Genomic DNA, 25,687 nt, shown 5'->3' on the forward strand with positions numbered 1-25,687 from the left:
TCTTGGAAAGCAGCAAATGCAGTCATCATTTGCCTGAATTGTTCTTCCATCGCTCTTGTTATTGGCATTCAAACCCCACTCCTGACACCAAAAATTGTTGCGTGCGTACGGGTTCGTTATGAAATGAATGCACAAGTCCGATGAAAAATGAACAAAAATTTATTATTATCACAACAAAAATGCTTAAATTTTCTCAAATTATCATGCAGTATTACAATATCTCACAGTAGTTATCTTTTAACTACTCAAATGTCCAATAGAATGTAATTCAAAACAGCTAAAGAACGCTAATCTGCGAATTCGCTACAATCAACAACAGTAGTTTTCTAAACAACAACAAACTAAGCAACTACTACAAACTGAGATGTTTTCCTCCTTTTATAAGATTTTAAAATCACGCGCTAGAATTTTCCAGCACTTTCTCGAAATCAAAAAGAGATATTTATTTATTTAACGCACGCGCTCTTGTATTTTTAATTTTTCCGGCTTAGCTTTCTTTTAATATTCGTCACGCGCTGCACTGCGCGAGAAATAAAACCATTTAATTTATAATTGAACTAATATTAGCTTTTTAAATACCAAATTCGTAACAATATGAACAGAAAGATTTAGGATTATTACACTTGTAATGTATGTGACATATCAATTAATTACAGGTTATGACTTGTGTAATTTATACATATCATAAATTGTATTGTAATATGTTTTGTTTAGTATGTGGTTTTACCATACTTTTTTTTTTTTTTTTTTTTTTTTTTTTTTTTGGTAATGCCTATCTAATGTTGGGTATTACCCTTTGGAAATATTGTGGATCCTATTGTAAGGTTACCGCATTTTGTAAAAGACTAGTATTGGAACTTGTATAATATGAAAGTGTCTTTAATGTTTTGTGAACTGTACTCCTCTTCTCAGAATCCAACAAAGCATGTGTTTGTTTTAGTATTGCAAGTGGTAAAGACTTGTAAATAGTATAGTCTAATGCAATGCCCTGTGTCATGTCCTGAATTAAATTCAATATATGGCATGTAATACTGCACAAAGTACTAGTGATACTAGTAAGTATTATTATACAGAAAAATGATTAGCAGTGTATATATTTCACCTTTTATTGTGTAAGGCATAGTAACTTCACTGTTGCATACAGAGTTCAAAGAACTTATTCTGCGGAATGGCAATACTATTATTTAAGCTGTTAATTAATAATAATACAGGATGCATTCTATATAACACAGCATGTTTTAAAGTACGTTACACACAATTAATCATCTTTATTTTGAATATTGAAACTTTTGTTGCATTTTAAGTGTATGCTCGCGTGCTGCGATAAATTTAGTACATAGTGTTAATGAATTGTTGAAAGTATAACAATAGTGTCATATATGGTATGGTGCCGCATAATACAAACGTTGAAACTATATTCAGCTTTAATTATGTAATCTAAATAACCTGTATAAAATGTTCAGCATATTGTTAATATTAAGTTTACTCCAGTACACTGCAGGTATATAGCGATATGTTATCCTTAGTTAAGTTTTTATACGTATTTTTCCTCTAATGTTTTATTTTTAGCTTATGTTAATAGTTTAATCCAGTGATAATGTTTCAACTGCATTTATCTTATAATTGCATCTACTCATTTCAATATGAATGTATACGCTGCACATAGTGCAAAGTTCGTCTAAACTCAATCTTACAATCTATCTGTAAACTTATTATTATTATTATTATTATTATTATTTAAAAAAATGCCGTTGGTCTGTTGGCCCCCCTTCCGCCAAGACTGTGGCGGCAGCTAGAGTAATACATCCTTTTCCGCTGTGGAGCTACAATCCCGTTCGGTTTAAACCCTTAGGTCGGGAGCTCTTACAGTGACGTTAAAGTCACCTTGGGATGGTTCATACACAGTTCCGTACAGTCCTAAACAGGCTGAACGACGTCGTAGTTCGGATCCGTAAGTTATCGAAATCTAAGCCTAAAGTCGTTCATTACGTCAGGGTAGCTCTTTACTACGGCTATAGTACGTAGTGCATATGATGTAAATAGTATAAGACTATGGCCCTTTTAGTTTCTAAATTTGTGCACTCATTTATTTATTTAGTATTTGATTTGTTATAAGTTACTAATTGCAATTATTATTTTTGTTGTTTGTTATTGTAATGTAACGTTTTTTATTGCTTTTATGCCTTAGTTGTAAGTTTGGCTTCTTGTTTAGGGATTGGACTACCCAAGACATGCAGTCCTTGGGAAGGGGGCAGTGTTACGAATTTCGTATTTAGATAGCTAATTTTAGTAGCATTATAATTAAAATTATTTTATTTCCTTGTGCAATGCAGCGCGTGATAAATTTTAACAGAAAGCTAAGACAAAAAAGTAAAAATATAAGAGCACGTGCGCTTAACATCAATTCAAATAAAAGAGATATCAAATTAACATTGAATAAATTTGATATCTCTTTTATTTTATTGAAATCGAATAAATATAATTGACTACTGTGTTAGCTGTAACTGTAATTTCATCCTCTTTTTAGTTTACAGAAATCTCGAGAAGCAAAGAAATTTCTAGAACTGTCTCGTGACCGATTGAAATTTTTAAAAAGCCGGAGAGACATCTCAGCTCAGTTGTTGTTTAGTTAACTGCTGTTGTTATTGTTGATCGGATTAGCTTTCTTTGCGCTGTGGATTTTATTCTATTTAACGTTTTAGTAGTAGGAAGGATAACGACTGATTATTAGTGAGTGGCATTGTGAACACTTGTATAAATATTTCTGAAAATAATTCCAGCGTTCTGTTATATTTCTTTGATAAGAATAAATTTTATTAACCTTGTATCCGACTTGTGCATTCAATCTATTACGAATCCGTATGCACAAAACAATATTTTGTTTTAAAAGTCTTTCCAACCGCATACATGGAGAGTTAAACTCATAAACGCATATTTCAATCGATTCTATGAGATAGAATTATTAAACAAATTGAACATTATTTTAACATCATTTAAAAATTTAGAAATTTATAATACAAAAGTACAATAAAATGATTTTCTATCTTTAAAAGATATGAAATTATCGTAAAATGATAATTGTTAGACGCTATCATAAAAAATCTAACCTTCAACTCGCACAATATTTATAGTCATTGACTGTTAAACAAAGCGAGTGAATCAAAAATGATTCAAATACGGCTATGTGGATCATTTCGGGATCAATCGATTATAAATGATTTCTCACCTCTTGATGCAAAAATCGATAGAAAACAGACGTTTAAACCACGTCTCCTTGACATGGTGCTCTAGAACTAAACAATTAACGTCCTGAAATAGCTAGATTACTGCTGCTTTTTTTTTTTTTAATATTCGGAGCAGTGCATTGCCTTTAATCCGCTGCAAAGTAAGAACTGCAGTTAGCATTTTAGCAATTTCAACAACCTTGACAAATACGATTTTTTTTGCGAACAGTTAAGAGATTTTTTTCCCAGATATTGTGCTTTTGCTCAATATTTTAAAAGAAATTTACTCTGTATAATTAAAAATTTCTCATCATATACAGAAGAAAATGGAAATTGTAAATGAAGCAGAAAACAAAAATTTTACTTATTGATTTACTTATTTTTGAGACAAACAAATGATGCGGAACTTGAGCAAGAAATAATGTATACCATAGATGAGTCCAAACACAAGTAAAAGAAATATTTTATCGTAATTTCAAAATAGCCTTGATAGGCAATATATAAAGAAAGATATTTCGAAATAAACTGACAATTAAGAAATCTTGACAGAATGCTAATGATTTATTTCACGGATGAAAAAGTAATAGGAATATTCTAATGACGTTTGCTAATTTTAAGACGCACGTACACAATTCTGAACAAAAAATTGCAAACGATAGAGCTGTTAATTCATTCAATATATGTCAACTATTAAATAAGAATATCACCACGTAAATTAATTTTTACCGTATTATTACTATCGATGTACTGCACTTGAGTTTGTACAACACGATTTTAAAATACAATTATTACACTAGTTCTTTTGACTTTATGTATAAAGATGCCACTCAAAAAGACTTAAATTTTCTTTCATGGTAGTTAAAGGTTACACAGACTTGAAAATTATATAGCTTATATTGTAGTGAGAATTAAGAAATTTGAAGTTTCAAATAATATTCAATGTCAGATATTTCATAACAATGAAGTAAATATGATGGATAAGAACTAAGCCTGAACCAATTTTTAAAAGTCTCATTTTGTATTTGAATAACTGATGCGAATAATGAATCTTTCATTAAAAATGCAGTTTTTGATTTCAAATGAAAACATCAAATAACTACAAATGTATTTGCTTAAGCATTCTAAAAATGCCTAAGTTTCCGTTTAAAATCAGTAAAACTGCTTATTTAAAACGTACGTTTACTAATTCAAAATTTTATTACGTTTACTAATTCAAAACTTTATTTCTGACTTTAGTCAATAACAGTAACACTGATGACGAAAACAAAGTAATACTTCATGTCATTTATATCTAATATCTGAAACAAAAGCAATGCACTAAGTTTTCTGTGATTTCCATATTCAATACGACTTGTAAACAGGTTCCCCCAAAATATTTTATTAAATATATTTATGATTAAATGAATTAGTAATTCCAGAATACGTAATGTCAAAAGTTCTTTGGCGCAGCCTCTTTTTTCTAGCACTTAGTTAACATGGTCGCTTACAAACATCGGTATCATCTTCACTTTTCTACAAGATTCTGCAATGTACAGTTTAACCTTTATGAGGATTGCTTCTTAAATCAAGTTTTTGTTTTTCAGCATCCCGTGGTTTTCCTCTCCATTGTAATATTCCGATAACAGGTAAACAATCAATTTGTTTCAAAAATATTCCTTGCATTAAACATGAAATTGAGCCAATAGGTCAGTATGTTTGTTTATATAGATGTATATCAGAATTTGAAATTAATGTGAATGTGTTTTCATGGTTTGTCTGTTTGAATTAAAAGAAATATTACAGTAGATTTTATAATTTACTATTAAAGCACAGGAGAACATACATACATAAGATCGACATCGCGTAGAATCGAAACTGCGTAACATCGAGTACGGCATAAAATCGACATTTGGAGAGAACTGACAACGGCATAGGACCGACACTAGTTACCAGCATAACTAATCAGCATACTAAAATTGAATAACATAATACTGGTAATAACATAATACTGGCAGTAAGACAACTAATGCATGTTTATCATATAGACAGAGTCATCACAAACATACGATCAGTGCGCAGGGCCCACTTCAGTGTACCATCGACACGGCCTAGGATATACAAAATTCATAGGACCGGCATCGTATAGAACTGACACAGACACTGGCATAGTGTAAACAAGGCTTATGGTTAGCAATGGTGAGTAGTGAAGAAGGGAATAAATTGATTAAATTATTAATTTTTAAAGTAGTGCCTGCTTAGAATCAACATCGAGTACTTTCTGAGTTGTTGTATTGATACTGTATCAGCAGAGATGCTGTCGATCCTGTGCCGCAATCCCGTACACTTTTCTACAAAGGTATTACTACCATTATTTCTAGTTCTTGATTACTTCAATATATATTATTAAGAGCATTAGGTTTATAATTTCAGCTGAACCAGATACGGTTCTAATTTACACTCATGTCCATAAATTAAGGATAATGCAAAATCAGTTAGAAGAGTTAGAAGCAAAACAAATTTGACTTATTTGTAAAGCTTATTTATTAAACAAAAGGTAAAGAGCAAAAAAAAGGTGCTATGTGTTTGATATTATTAAAAAAATTAGCGATTTTTTCTCCCTGAAGCAAATTACAAAAAAAAAAAAAAAAAAAAAAAAACTCTTTACAAAAAACCAATATTACATGGTTGGTATGATTGTTAATACATTGTATGTTTCCCAGACAATGCTATACAGTCCGCACAACGCCTAGGCATGCTGAGTATCAAATTATCGATCTGATCTTGGGGGATATTACAAAGCAATGCTCAAAACGCAATACTCTCCGAAGTTCCGGTAGACATGTAGGAGGTTGACAGTCTGAAACTCGTCGGCCAATCATGTCCCACACGTGCTGTACTGGATTCAAGTCCGGTGAGAATGCTCGCCAGTCCATACGGGTGATATCCTCCGATTGAAGGCATTCGCTTAAGATGTTTTCACGGTGAGGACGGGCGTTGTCATCCATAAACACAAATTGTGCGCCCATGGCGCCCCGAAACAAACGTACATGTTGTTCCAGAATGTCGTCCCGATAGATTTGTCTTGTCATGGTTCCAATTTGAATATGCAGGTCAGTTCTGGAACCCAGATTAATCCACCCCAAACGAGCACTCCTGCACCACCGTAACGGTGTCGTTCAATGATGTTTTCTTGGTGGTAACGGGTACCTGGAGCTCTCCATATGAAAGTCCGGCGAGATCAGACTGCACGTTAAGTCTGGACTCGTCGGAAAACATCACACAAGCCCACTGTTGCGGTGTCTACAATGCATGCTCTCTACTCCAGGCTAACCGCAGGTGACAGTGAGTTGCAGTAAGTGGAACGCATCTGACAGGTCTACGAGCATATAGACCAATCTGCCCTAAGCGTCTGTACACGATCTTCCTTGAAATTGTCGTACCAGTGGCTGAAGAGAGCTGACGAGACAGGCCTGAGGCTGTGCTCCGCCTGTTTCTTTTGGCAGTAACTGCCAAACACCGGTCCTCATTCGGCGTTGTAACTCTGGGGCGACCTGTGCTGTAACGTCTACTCACATTACCATCATCTTGGAATCGTTGCCAAAGCCTAGAGATGACACTCTGGGAAATTGCAAGTTCGTCTGATACTTCCAGTTGGGTACGCCCACATTCCAGACGGCCGATAATTCTACCACGTAAAAAATCATCCAAATGCGTCCTTTGTGTCATAACTATTCGGTTATTGCACTGAAATGCTTATAAAGCGTCTGCGAACAATTTTACGTCTTTGCCTGTATTCCTTATATATCATTCTCTTACACTCTCGTCATTGTGACGTACCATCGGTGACATCTGGTTACTTCCTGAAATCTGCATATGATTCTTGAAGATGTGTGTAGTGATTTTACAGGGGATATATTTATTTTAGAGTTCGATTTCCGCGTGACTCCAAATTATCCTTAATTTATAGACATGAGTGTATTTACCCTACGATTCTTTAATTTCTGAGATTATTTTTCTCATCAATACCTTTTACTCATTGAATGAAATCGGTCTTTTACTATTTAAATGCTTATTGGCCTTTTTACATAAATAGTTTATATAATAATATTTTTCAACAAAATAAAGACAAGACATTCATGTGCCAGAGAAACTAGTATTTCATTATTTTAAATATATACTTGCAACAAAATTAAAACGAAATTAGTTACATGCAACACTATCAATAAATTTACCCAGAAATAAGAAATAAAATACTCTTTTCTAGAAATGAAGAAGTATATAGATATCGGTAACACTACTTTAACATTACAAGCATATGTAAATGCAAGCAAAAATGAGCCTCTAATATCTGGGTGATTGAATTTAATGGAATGCTTTCGTATGACCGAGAGCTGAATTTGACAGTTATTGAACTTGCTTTACTGAAATATCTACTGCTAGACAGGTTAAGATTTTGTATTCAACGTGTATTTTGGAAAAGATGAAGAATTTAGGACGAAATATACTGCTGACAATCAAATATTCATGAATTTCTTCCATTGCAAAATAAATGCATGAATTTGTGAAATATGCAAGATTAAGATTATTCACGAGTAAATGTCATAAGCTTCTGCTTTTAGAGATCAAAAACCATTTTTCAAGTACTATTTCTGCATTATCTTGAAAACTAATGTATAATTATAATATTATTTCTATGCCAGTTTCTTAGTTTTCTCATTAACAAACAAAATATAAATGCAACTAATTATACTTTCATATATTGGTGTTAAAGAGATTTAACGTCAATATATGAAAATACAATTAGTTACATTTAGAGCTTTGTCCCTCCATTTTTTTTGCGTTACGTTATGTTAACCCCACGTTTCTACTTAATCGCAGAAAATTATTCATGAAAGTGGAAAATTTAGCCATGCTAACTGTTGCCATTCCAAGTAGAGTCATATTTATAATTTACTTTTCAAACTAATATAGAATAATATATTTATTTATATTTATGAATAAAACTGAAATGGAATAATATATTTATTAGAAATTTTTACTACATTTTTCAAACTAATTATGTACCTGTTTATAGAAAAACGACCGTTTTAAAAATACATGCATTAATACTTGTTAATAATATTACTTTTGTTCGAGAAATAAATACAATTAACAAAAGTTATTGATAACGCTATATAGCTGCATTTTCACCATAGAATTTTGTGTTCTTTAGAATACGTGACTCGTGATGTTTCTAAAATTTGTTAAGCATTTATACATAATGTTTAGGGGGAAAATCCAAAAAATATTGCGCCGCTGCATAAGTGATAAAAGCTAGTTAAAAGTTTTAGTTATATAATAATCAGTCGACTTTTATAGAAATTATCAATGAATTTGGCAATAAAGTATGTATTCTTTCGTTCTGATACATTGCTTATCAAGCGGAAAAAATTTCGAACAGAAACAAAATTAAATAAGCGAGCAATATAGCAAGTAATATTAATTATATAAAGAATAGTAACAAATTTTGTTATAAAATACAATTTAATTAGTAATATTATTTGACAACATATGATATAATAATACTGATTACAAAAACTTCCCGATAAAGCATTTCTACACTTTTTTTTCAAGAAAATAAAACTTTTTAGTCTAACTTTCTAGACTTCTTTAGACCCGATAAGTCTTCTATAAGCTTGAATTTTATGTTTTTAGAAGTTCGAAGATCTAGGACGCTTCTAAGATTTTTGTCTTTCAGAGCCTTTGCTTAAAATAAAAGCTTGTAAATGTTATGGCCAATTTTAAAAGATGAGTTTTATTTAAAGAATAAAAAATTTTGCTAGCGTATTTTAAATTGCAAAAGATCTTCGCAGTGTAACTGGAAACCATATCCAGCTAGTATCAGGAGGTCTGGAGTACGAATCCTGGTGAGGGGTAGCAGATTTCTTTGGTTTCTAGGCTTCGGAAATCGTAAAAGTATCTACAACGTAAAAGTATAATGCGAAAGCTTTTTAAATTAAGCTAATGAGGCTTTAAAAGTTCACTTTACACTTTATATAGAGAATAGAAGAAAGCACATTTACCTAAATCGTTGCTGAAATTATTTAGAGTTAAACTTCAGATGTTAAAGTTATAGAAAAAGAAAACAATTATGGACACCAGACTGGCATTTTGACATGAAATAAGAATTTTTGGAGTCATATTTAATCTTAAAGATTGCGAGTTACTGCAGTGAAATTTAGTATGCTGTTTGCTGAAATTTCAAACTATTTTTTTCCTTCTGTAAAGGTGGTCGTATTAGAGTCATTCTCGCTGTTTTTGAGTATCTTTATTGTTCAGTTTTGTTGTTAGAAATAGTGATCATTTCTAGGGGTGGTTATTTTAGGAAGGAGATCGCCGTGAGAGTTTCTTTATTATTAAAACCTGTTTAATTTTAATTAGAGAGACATGATAGTTAAAATTCATAAATTTCACAAGATTAATTAGGTATGAATATTCCTAAAATACTTTAAAACTTAAATTCTGAGTTTAAAAATTTTCCTTTAACATCTATAACATAAACGACCAATAAATGTCCCTAAACTGTGTAAGTTTTAAAAAGCATGATATGTATTTCTGGGTGACATTTTGTCACTTGAAATATCACCTTCTATTTATACACAAAATGCTCAATTTAACAATTTTTTTTTCTATCTGTTTCCACTTCATTCAAAATATGCTTATTTCATTTTATTCATTACTAGGCATTACTGAGAACTAGAGTTCTCAACTAAATAGATGTCAACAAAATGAAGCATTTATTATTTATTCACAAAACACTCAGTATTAAATTTTCATTGCATATTCATATCATAAAATAAATTTTGTTTTTATTACAAAAGCTTAATTGATGTTTCCATTTATGACTGCTTTACGGAAAGCTGAAAACGACAACTTGTAAAGGAAAATAAATTAAACATTCTAAATACGCAACTATACATTCTTAATTAGAAAATTTAAAACTTAGGAATCTGTTCTTTACAAGCTACACAATGAAACTAATATATTTTTTTAAATTCTAATGGCAGATTACAAAGATAACTATAGGCAAATCACGAAAAAATGAAAGAGTACAGTAAAATTATAAGGAGGTCCACAGTATAATTCTACAAATGTATTTTGTGTCCCGCCTCCCAGAGTGATCCAGCATTATATGCAGGGCAACAACTCAGATGTAAGGCATCAATTTCCTCGTGAAGGTTCCTCAATTTACAAATTGGGTTTGGGATAATGTTCATTAGATGTAGATGTTTTAAAAGACAATCATGGCCAATAATAAGACGAAAGACAACAACAGATTTCTTTCTAGGACCTAAAAGAGTTAAAAAAATTCTGTTAATCCATACTTACCATAGTTCCTTTCCGTAACGGCTTTCAAAAAAACTTCTCTATGGCAATTTTTGATTACTCTTTTGGCAGTGTAAAAGGAAATGTGGTTGTCAGTTGTTTGGAGAATATTGACAACTTTCTTTTCCAAGAAATCTGCCTTATCATTTTTACGAAGGCCAAAGAGTGATGCTATCCATTGTATGGCAACTTCTTTGCTTGGTGAGTTGCTTAGAAAGAATAAAATTTGAAACAACAATGAAATGAATCCCGCTTCTGTTCTTTTTTGGGGTGCAATGGCGATCTACCTCCTGGTGGCGTATCCTGGTAACGTAGAAATACGGCTAAGTGATCTACAAACTCGGTATGTGTCGTCTACAGAATTCTTCTCTACGAGTTCTCCAGTTGCATGCAGGTGGTTTTTCTCAGTCCAAGACGACTGAGCTTATGCAGAATTTGAATTATTATAATATTGATGTTTTTAAAATTATGGAATGAAATTAATATTACTTGCATGATTTTTAGTCCTTTCATATACCTACTAATCGTCATAGCATTGATTCCCTTAAGTTTGGAGCTTTGGCTAAAGATATTTTGCCTCAATCTACTTGCAAAGTATGTTATATGCAAAGTATTGCTTGCTACGTTTTATACTTGTACGCCGATTTGAGTTTAGACCCCAGATATTCAATATCAATGATGTCCTGGAACAGGACAAATTTTGCTTCCACAGTGTTATAAGCATTATATGCTACTGCAGACTTTGTATGCTATCTTGTCGAAATTTCTATCCGAGACAAATTTAATAACCCTTTCCTTAAGGGTTTCATTCAGCACATATAAATAAACCATAGTTTCCACGATGCAACCAATGAATACAAGTTTCCTCAACCTTTTTCCCGTTGTTCATTTCCATCAGATCATCCTGAAGGAATGACATGTTTTGGATTTAGAGTTGTAACTGAGTTTCTTCAAGCAATACAAAAATGATTACTACTAAAAATATTAAATTTAATTTCATAAATAAACATTACGCTATTTTGGAAGATGCATATCTTTAATAAATGAGCCTTAGCAATTTCTAAACGTTTGCTTCTATTCTGCAAACTGATGAAAGTTTACTCAGTCAAATTTTCAGAGACACTGTCAATGGTTTGTTAACAGTTACCTCTAACTGTGGTATTAGCAGATCTATAAGAATTTCTGATTTTAGATATTTCTACGTTTTCCTTATCCCTTTTCTGTTTCAGAAGTGCAATTAGGATAACTTTCGTTTAGCTTTACAGCTTCATTTCCAGTCAGTTTACTTTTCGTGCATTGCGTTTTAATTTCAAGACATCATCTGATGACATTTTATGTTAAATATACCGGTTATTTTGAAGGCATAATAGCCGTTGTCCAATCCTGATCAGAATTTACCTTGTCTGATTTGAATTTTAAAAATTATTGCTAAATTGTCAAATATTTTCTGATTTATCCCCTTTTTTAATGTAAATTGGCAAAACATTTTCTAGACACAACAAAATAATTACATAGAAATTACTTTTATTTATTTTTATAGTACTTATTTAATCCTGAATTCTGCCATTAACTTATGGATTTGCTATCAGGGCGGCGTTGTTATTACCACTTAGATTAGAAATCTCTTTATATTGTGGCCAATTGTTTAAATTTCACAATTCCGTTAATTTATTGTACTGAGCAGCCTTATAATCCTTAGTATGTCAACCAAATGACCAAATAGATCTTAAGCTGAAGCTAGTAAGGGCAATGATAAATCATTATTTGTGTTTTAAAAGGTGAAGTAACCAACAAAGATCGATAGAAACACATTTGTAAAAATGTGTGAATAGTATAGGATCAAATCGTAAAATTAAACAGTTTGACTTTCTTTGGTAGCATAAACTAAGTCTAAACTCCTAACAGATTTGAGAGCGAATTATCGCTCGTCTGAAAAGAACTACGAAATCTTAAGGAGTTTTTAAAACAAATCTTTTTATTGAGTCAAAACTGAACCATAAATGCACTATTCGAGCTTACAAATCAGCCAACCACTTGTGGCGATATTACTTAAACTAACATTCAAATGTAAATTGTAATTTAAACAAGCTAGTAGTCAAAGACTACCCAATTTAACGCGAAATTGGCTTACGAATATTTGAATTGTATATTCAAATATCAGCAGCAGAATATGAATTGAATTGTATATTCAAATATCAGCAGCAGAATATGAATTGTATATTCAAATATCAGCAGCAGAATATAAATTTTATATTCAAATATCAGCAGCAGAATATGAATTTTATATTCAAATATCAGCAGCAGAATATGAATTGTATATTCAAATATCAGCAGCAGAATATGAATTTTATATTCAAATATCAGCAGCAGAATATGAATTGTATATTCAAATATCAGCAGCAGAATATAAATTTTATATTCAAATATCAGCAGCAGAATATGAATTTTATATTCAAATATCAGCAGCAGAATATGAATTGTATATTCAAATATCAGCAGCAGAATATGAATTTTATATTCAAATATCAGCAGCAGAATATGAATTGTATATTCAAATATCAGCAGCAGAATATAAATTTTATATTCAAATATCAGCAGCAGAATATGAATTTTATATTCAAATATCAGCAGCAGAATATGAATTGTATATTCAAATATCAGCAGCAGAATATGAATTTTATATTCAAATATCAGCAGCAGAATATGAATTGTATATTCAAATATCAGCAGCAGAATATGAATTGTATATTCAAATATCAGCAGCAGAATATAAATTTTATATTCAAATATCAGCAGCAGAATATGAATTTTATATTCAAATATCAGCAGCAGAATATGAATTGTATATTCAAATATCAGCAGCAGAATATGAATTGTATATTCAAATATCAGCAGCAGAATATAAATTTTATATTCAAATATCAGCAGCAGAATATAAATTTTATATTCAAATATCAGCAGCAGAATATGAATTGTATATTCAAATATCAGCAGCAAATAATGCAAAGCCGACAAATTCAGGCTATCAGAACTGGGAGAAACGCAACGTGCGTGCACACAGGGAAAAGCACGCTCTGTCTTAGAATCTAACAATCCCAGCTTAAATAATCAGTCTAATTTGCATTGTAACTGAAAATAGACAAATAAATAAATGAAGAAGTGTATTTATTTGAAGGGAATGGATGAGATTTATGATTTCTTTACGTTTGTTGCTGTGATTTATCTCAGTTGTCTGACAGTAACATCAGAAGAAGCTCTTGAAATTCATCGTGGCAAGGAATGCAAGGTTGCGCCTGTCGTTGGCTAGAACCTTGAACACCATACAGGTGATGGTACGACTTTACTTAGTTCCACCCTCAATTTTGATGGAGAGCAACCGGGGAGGGGAGGGTCCGAAGGCCTCCTTCCCCTTTTCCTCTGTTCGAGAGGACTTTCCATTCATTGCATATTTAGAGTGCCCCTCATGCGGCACAGACACTATACATTTATAAACATCCATACATTTGCCGGGATTCGAACCCGGTCCCTTCGGCATGGTAGTCAGCGTCGCTAATCACTATCCCAGTTGGGAGGCTTACTTATGTTTTTTTATTATTAAGTGTCTGTGAAAGTTGTGAAATGAGACAGATATTTACTCCTAACACCCGTCAATAACACTATGTAGGTGGGAGTAATCAGTTGATATAATAGTAGTATATAAATTTATTTTATAACTACAAATAAAAGTTTATAAAAAAGGGAAATTTTAAGATTAATATAACAATCAACTCTACAAACCGAATGAGTGCAAGATAAAAATTAAGTCATTAAAGCATTAAAATCATTCAAAGTACGCAAATAATTTAATACAACCGCATACGAGTAGGCAAACATAATATTAGCACTCCCCCACTGGATTAATCAACCCAAGGCCACGAAATAACGTGTTCCATATCTTAAATACGATGGTTAAAATGCTTAGTAGACCAGATTTACATATTTATCTTTTTAATCTCTTGAGATTGAAAGCTAAGTAAATTGCCAAAGGATACTAAAAATAAATACAATATCTTGATGCAGCGTTTTCTTAGGTGACGGACTAGGGGGAGTAAAGATACTTAATAACCTATTTTTACAGTCAGACATAAAGAAAAGGATAGGCCGTGAGGGTTTTGAATCGATTTTTCTGTCAAGGACAGGATCTTAGTGACCCGATTCGATTCATGTAACACAAGCCCGTTCCTTTTATGCTTTATTAGAAAACAGATTCCGTTATTTCTTTCTTGAGAAACATACAAATAAAGTATAAATGCTTCTTCTCAGCCCTGTTAATATTTCCAATATTTTCATCTCAATTCAACGGGGAATCAATAACAAAACCCCTTCTGTATAATTTACAGCACTGATTGTAGATTATGATATTCAGTACTATGCATAGCTATTAGAATGAAAAAAATGTTTATGTGATTTATGAATAGCGATTTTTATCACATTCGTATAGAACTTTGATATCAAATCTTTGACACAAGTGTTCAAACAAAATATTCGTAAAGAAACACTAGAAACGTTTCCGCTTTAGGGCAACATACACTAAACTATATTTTGCACAATGATATATGCGCAAACGTTGCTCTCTGGCCATCATTAAATTAAATGCATTGTTTTTATTTCTTATAATCGTTAGCGGAATTTGAAGAAGAAGCTTATACCAATACTTTTGTTTTCAAAGACACTATTATCGAAAGATTTTTAAAGTATGTCATTCATTCTATTTAGTTCTCTATTTATTGGAATAATTAGCCTACGAGATATTTTTCTTATGTTTAGAAAATCTTTACCCTAGTAGACATGAGTTGTTTATAAAAGCAGATTTTCTTCCTGGAAGAGTCAAAAAGCGCATATATATTTCTGAAGAAATTTGTTTGGTGCTTGTTGTCCTATAACGGAAAAATCACAAAATTGTCTTACAGAAAAGGTTCCTAAAAGGATGTTCTTAGAGTTCTTGTGAATATTTAAACACTATAAGTAGCTATTTGCGAGTGAATTTTCTTTAGATATATTACTGCGTATCAGTTTGCGTACTTTGGAGCAACTAACATCCTAAAGTAATATTTATTCAAATAAAATAATTTCAGTCATACAAAAATGATTTAATTGATGACTTGGTAAAAACCATCCAAATTATTGAAATATTTCAAAAGGCTGTAAAGACACGGTTAATTTTTACTAAATTACCATAAAAGACAAATATTACGATGTAAACGAAATATGTTTAGATTACAGACTTCAAATTACCTAAACATTGGCTGCCCAACCATTATAGTGGTTAGCGTCGCTGAATGCCAAGCCGAAGGGCCTGGTTTCGAATGCCGGAGAAGGCGTGGATGTTTGTAAATGTATAGTATCCGAGCGGCATTGGGTCATTCTAAATATGCGACCAGCCGAAAGTCCTCTCGAGAGGTTCATTGTAGAGGACGAGTGGTGGGCGAACCTCGGACCCGCTCCCCCGGGATACTTGCTGTCCATCAAAATTGGGGGCGGAACTGAGCTAAATCGCACTGTCACCTGTAAGATCCTCAAGGCGGTTGCCAACGACAGGCGTATTTTGCATTCCTTGCCGAGAAGAATTTCGTGGGTTTGGGCTGACTATAGGTCAGACAAGTGAGCATTAATCAACAACAACCTAAACATTTCTAATATATAACACAGTACAATAATTATATGCACTTCAAAAACTTTAAATTAGTTGTATAATTTGCAGCAATATGTTTTTCAAATACCATATTGAACATTGTGATTATAAAAATCAGCTATGGTCTCGCCGTGGCTCAAATCATGGATCTCCTAATTTTAGCTCACATACTGACCATTTTTACCACAGCAGCACTTACATGGAAATACAGTAATTTTTCACACTTTTCTCCCATGAAGAGACGAAAGAAGAGAGGCACGAGACCCAGGTAACCAAATCCGGGTACTGACGAGTTATTGTCCGCCAAATGTTTTTCGTGTACCAAATGTTTGTTATATCAATATTGTTTCACCAAATGGTTGGCGTTAAAACTATTAATTAGAAATTTCCGAGAAGGAAATATAAAAATCCAATTTCTTTCTCTCTGGAATTCAAGATATGGATCTCTAAATGCCAATCACTTGCTAATCATTTGCATCACAAGAAGCAATTGCTGATTACTTATTTCACAACAGCAGGCACGGAGAGATAAGATAGTTCCTTCCATGCAGATGAAGAATTACGAAAGCAAGCAAAGGTTTCAATTTGTTATAACTCACTGCTGCCCAAAATTGCTTTTTAGATTTCACCGTTAAGTGCAATCGGCGAAATCAAATACAAATGCATTGATAAATTGGTCTACATAATTATTATAGTTGGCCTTTACTGAAGGATTTTAACATGATTAGAGCATGTTCTGCTGCAAAACAGAAGAAATAGAGGCAGGAAGGCGTAACCACTTTAGGCTAAGGAAGAAATCCTTTAAATCTGAGCGGAAAACAGAACAGATTCGAAACCAGATGCTAATTTTAGAAGATCAGCATGGATTTAAATACAAATAAAAATATAACTCTATATATCTGAGAATTTTCTTTTTCAGATCTTGCTGCGCTATTTTGAGGCTAAAAATGTACTTTATATGATAGATTTTACGACAGAATATTAAATAGCAATCAAACCCATATTCACATTACGTATGGCAAATATGTCTGAAGTCGCACCATCAAAAGAGCTCACCCCCATCATGTTCCAAATTCATTTAATATACTAAATCTATGAGAAATTGTATTACAACACATAATAACGTTGAAGGCATAGAAATGGTTATTGTCAGTTAATGTCCTCATTATGTGAAGATCTTTCTAGTGGCATGAGTCTTTCTAGTCGAGAGTTTAAGAGCATTCTGAGTTCTTGCTTGTCTAAGAGAGTTTGCAGATTGAATAAGTCAACCACTTTAACTTTTCGGTTGTATTTGATGTCATCTGGTTCGTTATAGTTGAAACGATATCAGAGGAAAAAATAGGATCATTGGTTTTTCAGCTTGCTGAAGTCGAGAGGCTTTGGTGACAGTGAAGATCGCTAAATGCCTTTGACACTGGTAGTGAAATTATGATTCTTATAATGTAACTTGAAGCTGTAACTGAACGAATTCTTTCTTCTGCAATGTCAGAGCTGTCTCACACCTTGTAAAAACTTGCACACTGTGACCTATGGGACTCTGCACATATGAATTGATTATCTCTTATGTTGTCCCCCGCATGTCTCTTATTTGATTTACATTATTTCGAAATAACATATAGGATGTTAAAGAAAACAAAAACATTTATCTTATTATCATTTAATTCATCAACTATGTCCTTTTGTGGAAGAACACAGGATATTGTACTTATAATCCGCACATATTCTATCTATCGTAAATAAATTTTGACTTTCTTAAACAGTAGCAGTTGAAGGAAAAGAATAAAGTTTGCCTAAAATTGGATCTTGCAATATTCTGTGGAAATGACCTTTTAGCTTGTAGGGATTATATTTATTTTAACTAACATTTATTTTAAGTTTAAACTATCTTTTCTGTCAAGCCTTACTTTCCCCTGGAACTGCCAATGCCAGAGTATGTAAATTTTAGTAGAACGCGCAAGGATTCAAATTATCAGCGGAAGTATTCTGATTTAAATAGAAAGGAAACGAGTTCGAGGTGGGATATTCTTACTTCACGAGCGCGGCGGTAGTTGGCCAGAAATTGAAGAACCCCGCGTTTCGGCCTGTGTGCTTGCCTGGAAGTAGTGTTAATCGTTCAAGTGATCTTCAAGTTTGCTGAATTAGCAGCGGTATTGTAAAACGCGGTGAGTTAGTTACTTTTAGAGAGCCTCGTAGTTAGAGTCTTGTCTTTAGTTTCTTTTCAGGTTATTATTTTTATTTGACCGCCGAGTTGGCGCAGTTTGTGAGCGTCAAGAGCACGCACTTGTAATTTATTACGTTGAATAAAAAGGGACTTAAACCCTTAACAAGACTCTGTCTTTTATCCAGTTTTCACAGTCACCTCTTGGTTGCGTGCAAGTTGGAGGCGCGCAACGCTACAAGCTGGTTATAAAGGTTTAGCCAATGATGCAGCTCACTTAAGACAAATCCCTTTATCTTTCCAACTAGGAAATTCAAAGCGTTATTTGGCTAAAATATGAAAATGAAAATATTAATTTGTTATCATAAAGCACTCCAAGAATATTTAAAAATCTTCTAGACTTCCAAAACCTAATAAAAAGTTAAAAATTTAATAAATTTTGAAGCGATAATTTTGATAAATGAATAAAATTTATATCTTTGAGAAAATAATACTTGGACAATTTTGGTTCCTAATGAAAAGCCATTATTCGTAAAAATCAAATTACTTTTAGTGAAATGATATTGTAGAGGCATTAGGTTAATTGGAAAAGCCGGAGAGATGAAAAATGAGCAATCGAACCACGGACCTCTGGAATACTGGCCCAGCGTGCAGAACCACATCGCAATTTACATGAAGTACATTCGTAAGACTGGAGCACTGAAATAAGTAAAACGTTTGAGACTGAGTAGAACTATGTACAAAATGCGAGAAAAAACAGCGAATTTATGCCTTTCAGATTTAAAGCCATCGTAATGCTAACATAAACATTTCGATTACATTAGCACCTGATTTCGTCATTCTCTAAGGCTAAGTATCTCTAGTTCATATCAAACTTAAGATTTTATAATAAGTTTTGATTCACACAAGCAGCTTAAATAAGGATTAATGGAAAAAGAAATTGTTCGTATCAAATAACATCACGTAAGGGATTTCAGATAAACAAGATTAGTAGAAAGGATCAATTGCACTAATCTAGTGAATAAACATGTTGAAACCAAGAAAGATTATCTAGAGATATGCTTGAAGCCAACGAGCTGTCACGAAAGAGTTAAAGATTTGTTGGACTATATTAAGATGAACGAATCTCATGTCAAAATAAAAAAAAAATCTTTCTTTTTAATAAATGTGTTCAAGAATGCCATTTAAACATTATGAGTGCATATAGGATTGGAAATTGTTCAGTCACACTTACACACAAACATACTTATTAACAGCCCATATGAAAATTAACCATTAAATTAATTATACAAACCTAGATTTATGAAGACATTTTCAAACGAGGCGTTGGCAAGCAAAACAACCCAGAACTAAAATTTATTAAACACTGATATAATGAACCTGTTTATACGAGAAGCATAAGTAAGAAATATACATGAGAAAATCTGAAATATAAATGATAAAAAATATACCCGATTATAGTTTTTGAATTGAAGTTTATGCATATAAGACGGTAAACGTTTTAGAAAAGGAAGATGTTGGATTCAAACCAATACATAAATATGTGTCTTTTCATTCTCGTTATTTCTAATTTCCTTTATACACATTATTACTGTTTTATTCTTATTTTTACACATTGCTGAGAAATATAATTATTTCACTATTTTTAATTTAACATGAATAGCATAATTTTCTCTCTTTTCTTACTTTCGTCTGTCCAGATAGTATGTAATCTGTTACTTCTATTCATCGCCAGTTGTAGCGCGTCAATATGAAGCTGTATGTGATACTGTTCAACATCGGATGCATTTATCACTACACTCATATTTCTTGGTTTTATTCATTTTCCAATGGAATTAATACCTAAATAAAAATAATCACCAAGCATCCAGTTATCCACTTTTCCCATCTAAAATTGTTACAATAAACCTGTAAGGTACCTGCGAATGCCGCTATCAAAATTATCCAGAACATAAGTATTATCTTTCAGGGAAAAAAGATAATGCTGCATGTTTAACATCTTTAAGTATAATTTCGCTTAATAATGAACACTATAATCATAAAGACGGCTGCATCCGATGCTCAACAATTTCACACATAGAATGCAGGAATTGGCGATGAAGAGAACTAACGGGTTACATGTTAACTGGACGGAGGAAATAATGATAAAAACGAAGATTAAGTCAAAAAGAAAGTTACAGTATTTCTCTTTATTTATTTCCTTAGGTATAAGTATTTATACATAAGGAAGAATAAAATAACGGCCGCCCAACCGGGATAGCGGTTAGCGACGCTGATTGTTGTAACAAAAGGCCCAGGTTCGAATTACGGAAAAGGCATGGATGTTTGTAAATATATAGTGTCTCCTCAGCATATTGGCACTCTAAACATGAGACGAAACGAAAGTCCTCTTGGTAAGGAAAGAGGGGGGAAAGACCCTAGGAAAAGTCCTCCGGTGTGCTCTCCATGAAAACTGAACAAAGTCATACTATCCCCTGTATGGTGTTCAAGAGTTTTGCCATCAACTTGCACTCCTTCCCACTATGAATTTCGTTGGCTTGTACTGATGTTACTGCTAGAAAAATGAGATAAGTCACAATAATAACAGAGTATAACATCGTTTTATTGATAATGGATTAGTAAAAGTTTTGATTGAAGTAAGTAAGAATCATTTGATAAGGATTAATTTTTGAAACTACGCGTTTTAGAGATATCTATTATAAGCACATTCATTAATGAAACACAAAATACGTGAACTGAAGGGGAGACTTAAGTATTTATTATAAATTAAAGTTATAATTTTATTTTCGCATATTTATTTTCTTACACACGCACGCGCATATATATATATACACTTTCATAATTTATATTAATTAACTTTTTCAAAACTACAAAATGTGTCCTTAAAAACAAATGGAAAACTCGTTATTCAGAAGTTGAAAACAATAAAACTAATTAGTTAAAATCTTGGAACAAAATTTGATTAAATTATATCTAACTAATTACGTTGATTCTGTTCTTTATAAAGGAGTAATACAAAAGTTTAAGAAGTTTTTTCATTACCTTAAAAAAATGCAGATTTATTTTTTTGCAGGTGCAAAAAAGCAGATTTTCATGGGGATTATTTTGAAGTATTTCAGGATTTCCGATTTTCCAGTTACTTTTGTATTGTTATGTTATAAACCTAGCGTCACATTATAATATAAATAATATTTTCGATATGTTAGATTTTATGTTAAAAGTCTTGGTTTCCAATTTCCGATTTTCCATCTATATCTGTATCGTTTATGCTATGATATTAGCGTCGTAATGTAATATAAATAATAGACTTCTCGATATCCCATACTACTCATTATTAAGATACGGATGTAACGCACAGAATATAAAATTTTCTAGATAAAAACTTTATTGCAATAACATATGCGATATGCGATGGGGGACGTGGGCATCCCTTTACCATTGGGTTAATTGGTACAGCGCCACGTCCACCTTTATCTAGAGTTTGGCTATTAGAATAATGGGAGATTACATACATATTTGACATTGGTATTAAGGAGTGCACTACATACAATACTTATTGGTAATACATATAAATTATGGGTTAAGGGACAGTTGGCCTGTAGATATACATAAGACAATGACATATTCGTGTATGGTATGATAGATTCACATAAAGCTGCGCCATATATATATGCGCATTAGGACATACATTACTGCATTGCAAATATCTAGCGGTAATTAACACAGATAGAGGAAAGTGGACAATGATTATGACATTACAACATTCATATTTACAACACTAATTAGCTCAGCATAGGGAAGTGAATAATACTATTGTACCTTGATTATAAACATATACAGTATAACAACAGATACAGGCTATTACTATTACATTGTCACATTGTCTCTATGACAACTGAAGTTCATTATTATAAATATATACGGTATAACAACAGATACAGACAAATATTAATAGGATTAGTTGTGATACACTACTAAGATATGATATTACCTATGCAATGCGGCTTAGGCCACATATCAGACTTACAGGTATAAATGCTAAGACAATTATATATCATATTTAGCACGTACAAATGCAAGGCATTTAATGTACAGATAACCGGGAGATAGCAAGGAGTGGTTATTTAAAACATTATGACACTGTCACATAGTTGCGCTGCAAATAAAATTTATATTGACATAATTGCAATAAAATAAAAAATCCACTCAATGTAAAATTTCTAAGTTCATCTCCTAAAGCAATTTTACGAAGCATAAACTTCAGTGATGATATTTTCCATGGCGCTCTGAATTTTACAGTTAACAGCCTTCTCGTTTTCTTTTACAAGAAAAACAAACACCACAATAAATTTCTGAATATCGACTTATAACTCTTACCACCATAACGCTGTCACCATCGACAGGTAAAAATTCTCTTCAGGAAAAAAGAATTTATATGCATGCATTTTACTATTCATGAATACAATAGAAATGTCGATAACACCTTCAGACTTTTTTATTATTCACGTATCAGTTCGATAAAATCCACAACATACCGACGGACAAAAAAATCTTCTCTTTAGGTTTAGCCTGTAAATGACAACTCACTAGAATATGATGGATTAAAAGGCATGCTTGATTATTTATGAAAGTAGAAAAGAAAACACTTTCGGTTCTCAGAAAAATGTTAGAGAAGGTTATTATTCATATAGCAATCGGTTTTTCATTAAAAGAGATTACGGCAAATATTTTAGAGAAAGCTAGGTATTGGTGAATGAGTAGATGAATAAGAAAGTTATCATGATGAAAGTTATACATTGATTTAAAAATGCTGAAACTATTATATTTAAAACAATTCTAAATTACCTAACATTACAAGGATTAGTTTATTTCAGTTTCTGATAAAGGCAAAGCACTGGAGGGGCTATCTGCTTAAGGACAAGAATTTCTTTGTGCAGGAAACGTCAATGCAGCTACCACTCCAGAACGAACTACCACTGTTCAGCGACTTTACACCTCGGCCTTTGCTAGGCCACTTGAACAGAAGTTTACTAAAGAAGTTATGATATATTGTCGAAAAAGTTGAAGAATTTTCAGAGAGTACGAAGCATTTTTCCTTTTCTGCTTCTTTATTCATTTCATCAATAGAAACAAAAAACGCTGACCTTTAATTTAAACTAATTTGAGATAGGCATTAATTTTTGAATACAGTAAACCATTTTCAAAATTCCTGCCCATGGTTCTAGAGATTTTCTGTTTTTCGTGGAGATGGCTTTCTTACAGAGAAGATATTAAATGTTTATTTAAGATCCTGGAAATATTGGCTACTTTTAGAGATGATAATAATAGGGAAGTGATGGCCACTAGAGAGTTTAACTTTTTTCTCTTAACCCAAGATGCAAGCTGATGAGGATCTGCAGAAACCAAACCAATAAATTATAATAATATTTGACAAGAACAATATTTTAGAAGTTTAATATATGATATTTCTAAAAAGAAATGAAAATATAAATTTTTTAAGATCAGTTTTAGCCTGCAGTCAATACTACCGAAACAAATATTTGAAATACAAAGTATCCCATAAACCATGGGCACTATTTAAAAATCTCCTTTTAAATCAGGAAACTGGAATATCAAATTACGGTTCAAACCCAAAGATTTACCACACAGACAGTTTTTTTTTTTATTTTGACATAAAGAGTAGTTTCGTTCTCATTTTCACCGACAGATAACTCTGTGAAGAAAACGCGCACATCATTTGTATTCTTCAAAAGGTGATGTGCAGCTGAAAGTTCAATATAAACTGCTACATTATTAGTAATATTGCAGTATGCTTGCAAATGCAAACAAATAAATGCTGTATAATCCTAATTCTTCTCATTCTGTTTAGTGTGATAATAGCGCCATTTACATGAAAAATTGAGTTACAATTTAATCTCATGCCTCAATTCCTAAAAACGTTATTCATCTTTGCGATAAATCTTTACAATTTGTTCTGTAATGCATAGTTTGAACCCGAACAAATACTTGAATATTTTTTCTTCGGCTGCTTTTCAAATATTATGCATTATAAGATACGTTTAGAAATATATAACACTACTCAAGCAGGAAAGAAAGAGACTGTTTCCGTAATTCAACTGATAGCGTGCTAATTTACCTCTAAATCGGGAAGTCAATTACAAGACTAACGGTATAAATAAAAATAACATGAAAAACATATTTAAAAACCCTTATATACCAAGTTAAAACGAAAGTACAGTACGCAAAACAAAAGTGAGACAGTTCTATATCTCCCGTCCTACTGGGCCGATTAACGAAATTCAACTTGCGTTTTTCATGTCTTGAAAGCACGAATTAGGATACGTATTAGATTTATACACAGCATTGTTCTAAGATAGGTATTTTGACACAGAATCGGGCCTTTTTCTGAAATAACGTACCAATGTTTTTTCCACATTTCCATTCTACGACTCAAGTTACGTCAAATTACCAAGTTTTATAAAAAATCGCGCGAGTAGTTTTTAAAAAATTAGCTCTCAAAATTTTAGCTCCTCAATGTTAATTGAGTTTAGTATATCAAGCTCTCATTTTTTTATTAAACTTAATTTATTCTTTCTTTAACATTTCGAAATTCAGGTTCATTCCAAATAAAATTCACCCATTTTATATGATTTACTTTTAAAATTTGTATTTTAAAATAATTTTTATAAATTTTTCAAGAAATTTTTGAATTATAGTCTATAAAATTTATACAATCATCTTAAAGTAGACATATTTCATACAAGCATACTTGGAAAAAATTACAGTTTTTTATTTCCGAAGATATACGTGAATTTATATATTGGCGCGTTTTGAAATTTGGCATTTTTGTCGAAAGCAATAAAACATGAAATGTGGTTTAGACACTTTGCTAAACTGTTTTGAAAGTAGGAACGATGTCACTTTTTTCCGCTCATGCACAGTGTAAAAAGGTAGGAACGAGGTGCCTTCTTTCCGCTCCATATTGGAAGGGAAAGGAAAATTAGTTGCCATATACTACATTAAGAAGTTCGGCAAGTGAATTATTCTTGGCGCAAACTGTGGAGGGGATATGAGCCGCACGCGTAATTTTCGGCGGTTGAAGTGCTAGTACTTCTTCACGATATCCGCCACGTTTCGCGCAAAAGTTAGGTAATTTTTATAAAGTATCAGATAAAGTTTTAGCCACGTACGTATGGATAACGGAATGAGATGGAAAAATTAGGTAGATTACGCCAGTCACATGCGCAGAGCTGCATATAACGCCCAATATCATCTGCAACTTATGGAAAC

At 32.2% G+C, this 25,687-nt stretch overlaps 1 protein-coding gene across 2 annotated transcripts in view; it reads right to left on the reverse strand.

The window, feature by feature from the left end:
• Nucleotides 1-25,687, reverse strand: part of LOC118188441 (E3 ubiquitin-protein ligase MARCHF8-like) — a 195,750-nt gene that overhangs the window by 55,289 nt on the left and 114,774 nt on the right. The gene's annotated exons all lie outside the window — the stretch shown is intronic.

The sequence above is a fragment of the Stegodyphus dumicola genome, chromosome 1, assembly GCF_044657685.1.
Source record: "Stegodyphus dumicola isolate Sdum_Otavi_A_Nest chromosome 1, ASM4465768v1".
In the NCBI taxonomy this organism is placed as follows: domain Eukaryota; kingdom Metazoa; phylum Arthropoda; class Arachnida; order Araneae; family Eresidae; genus Stegodyphus; species Stegodyphus dumicola.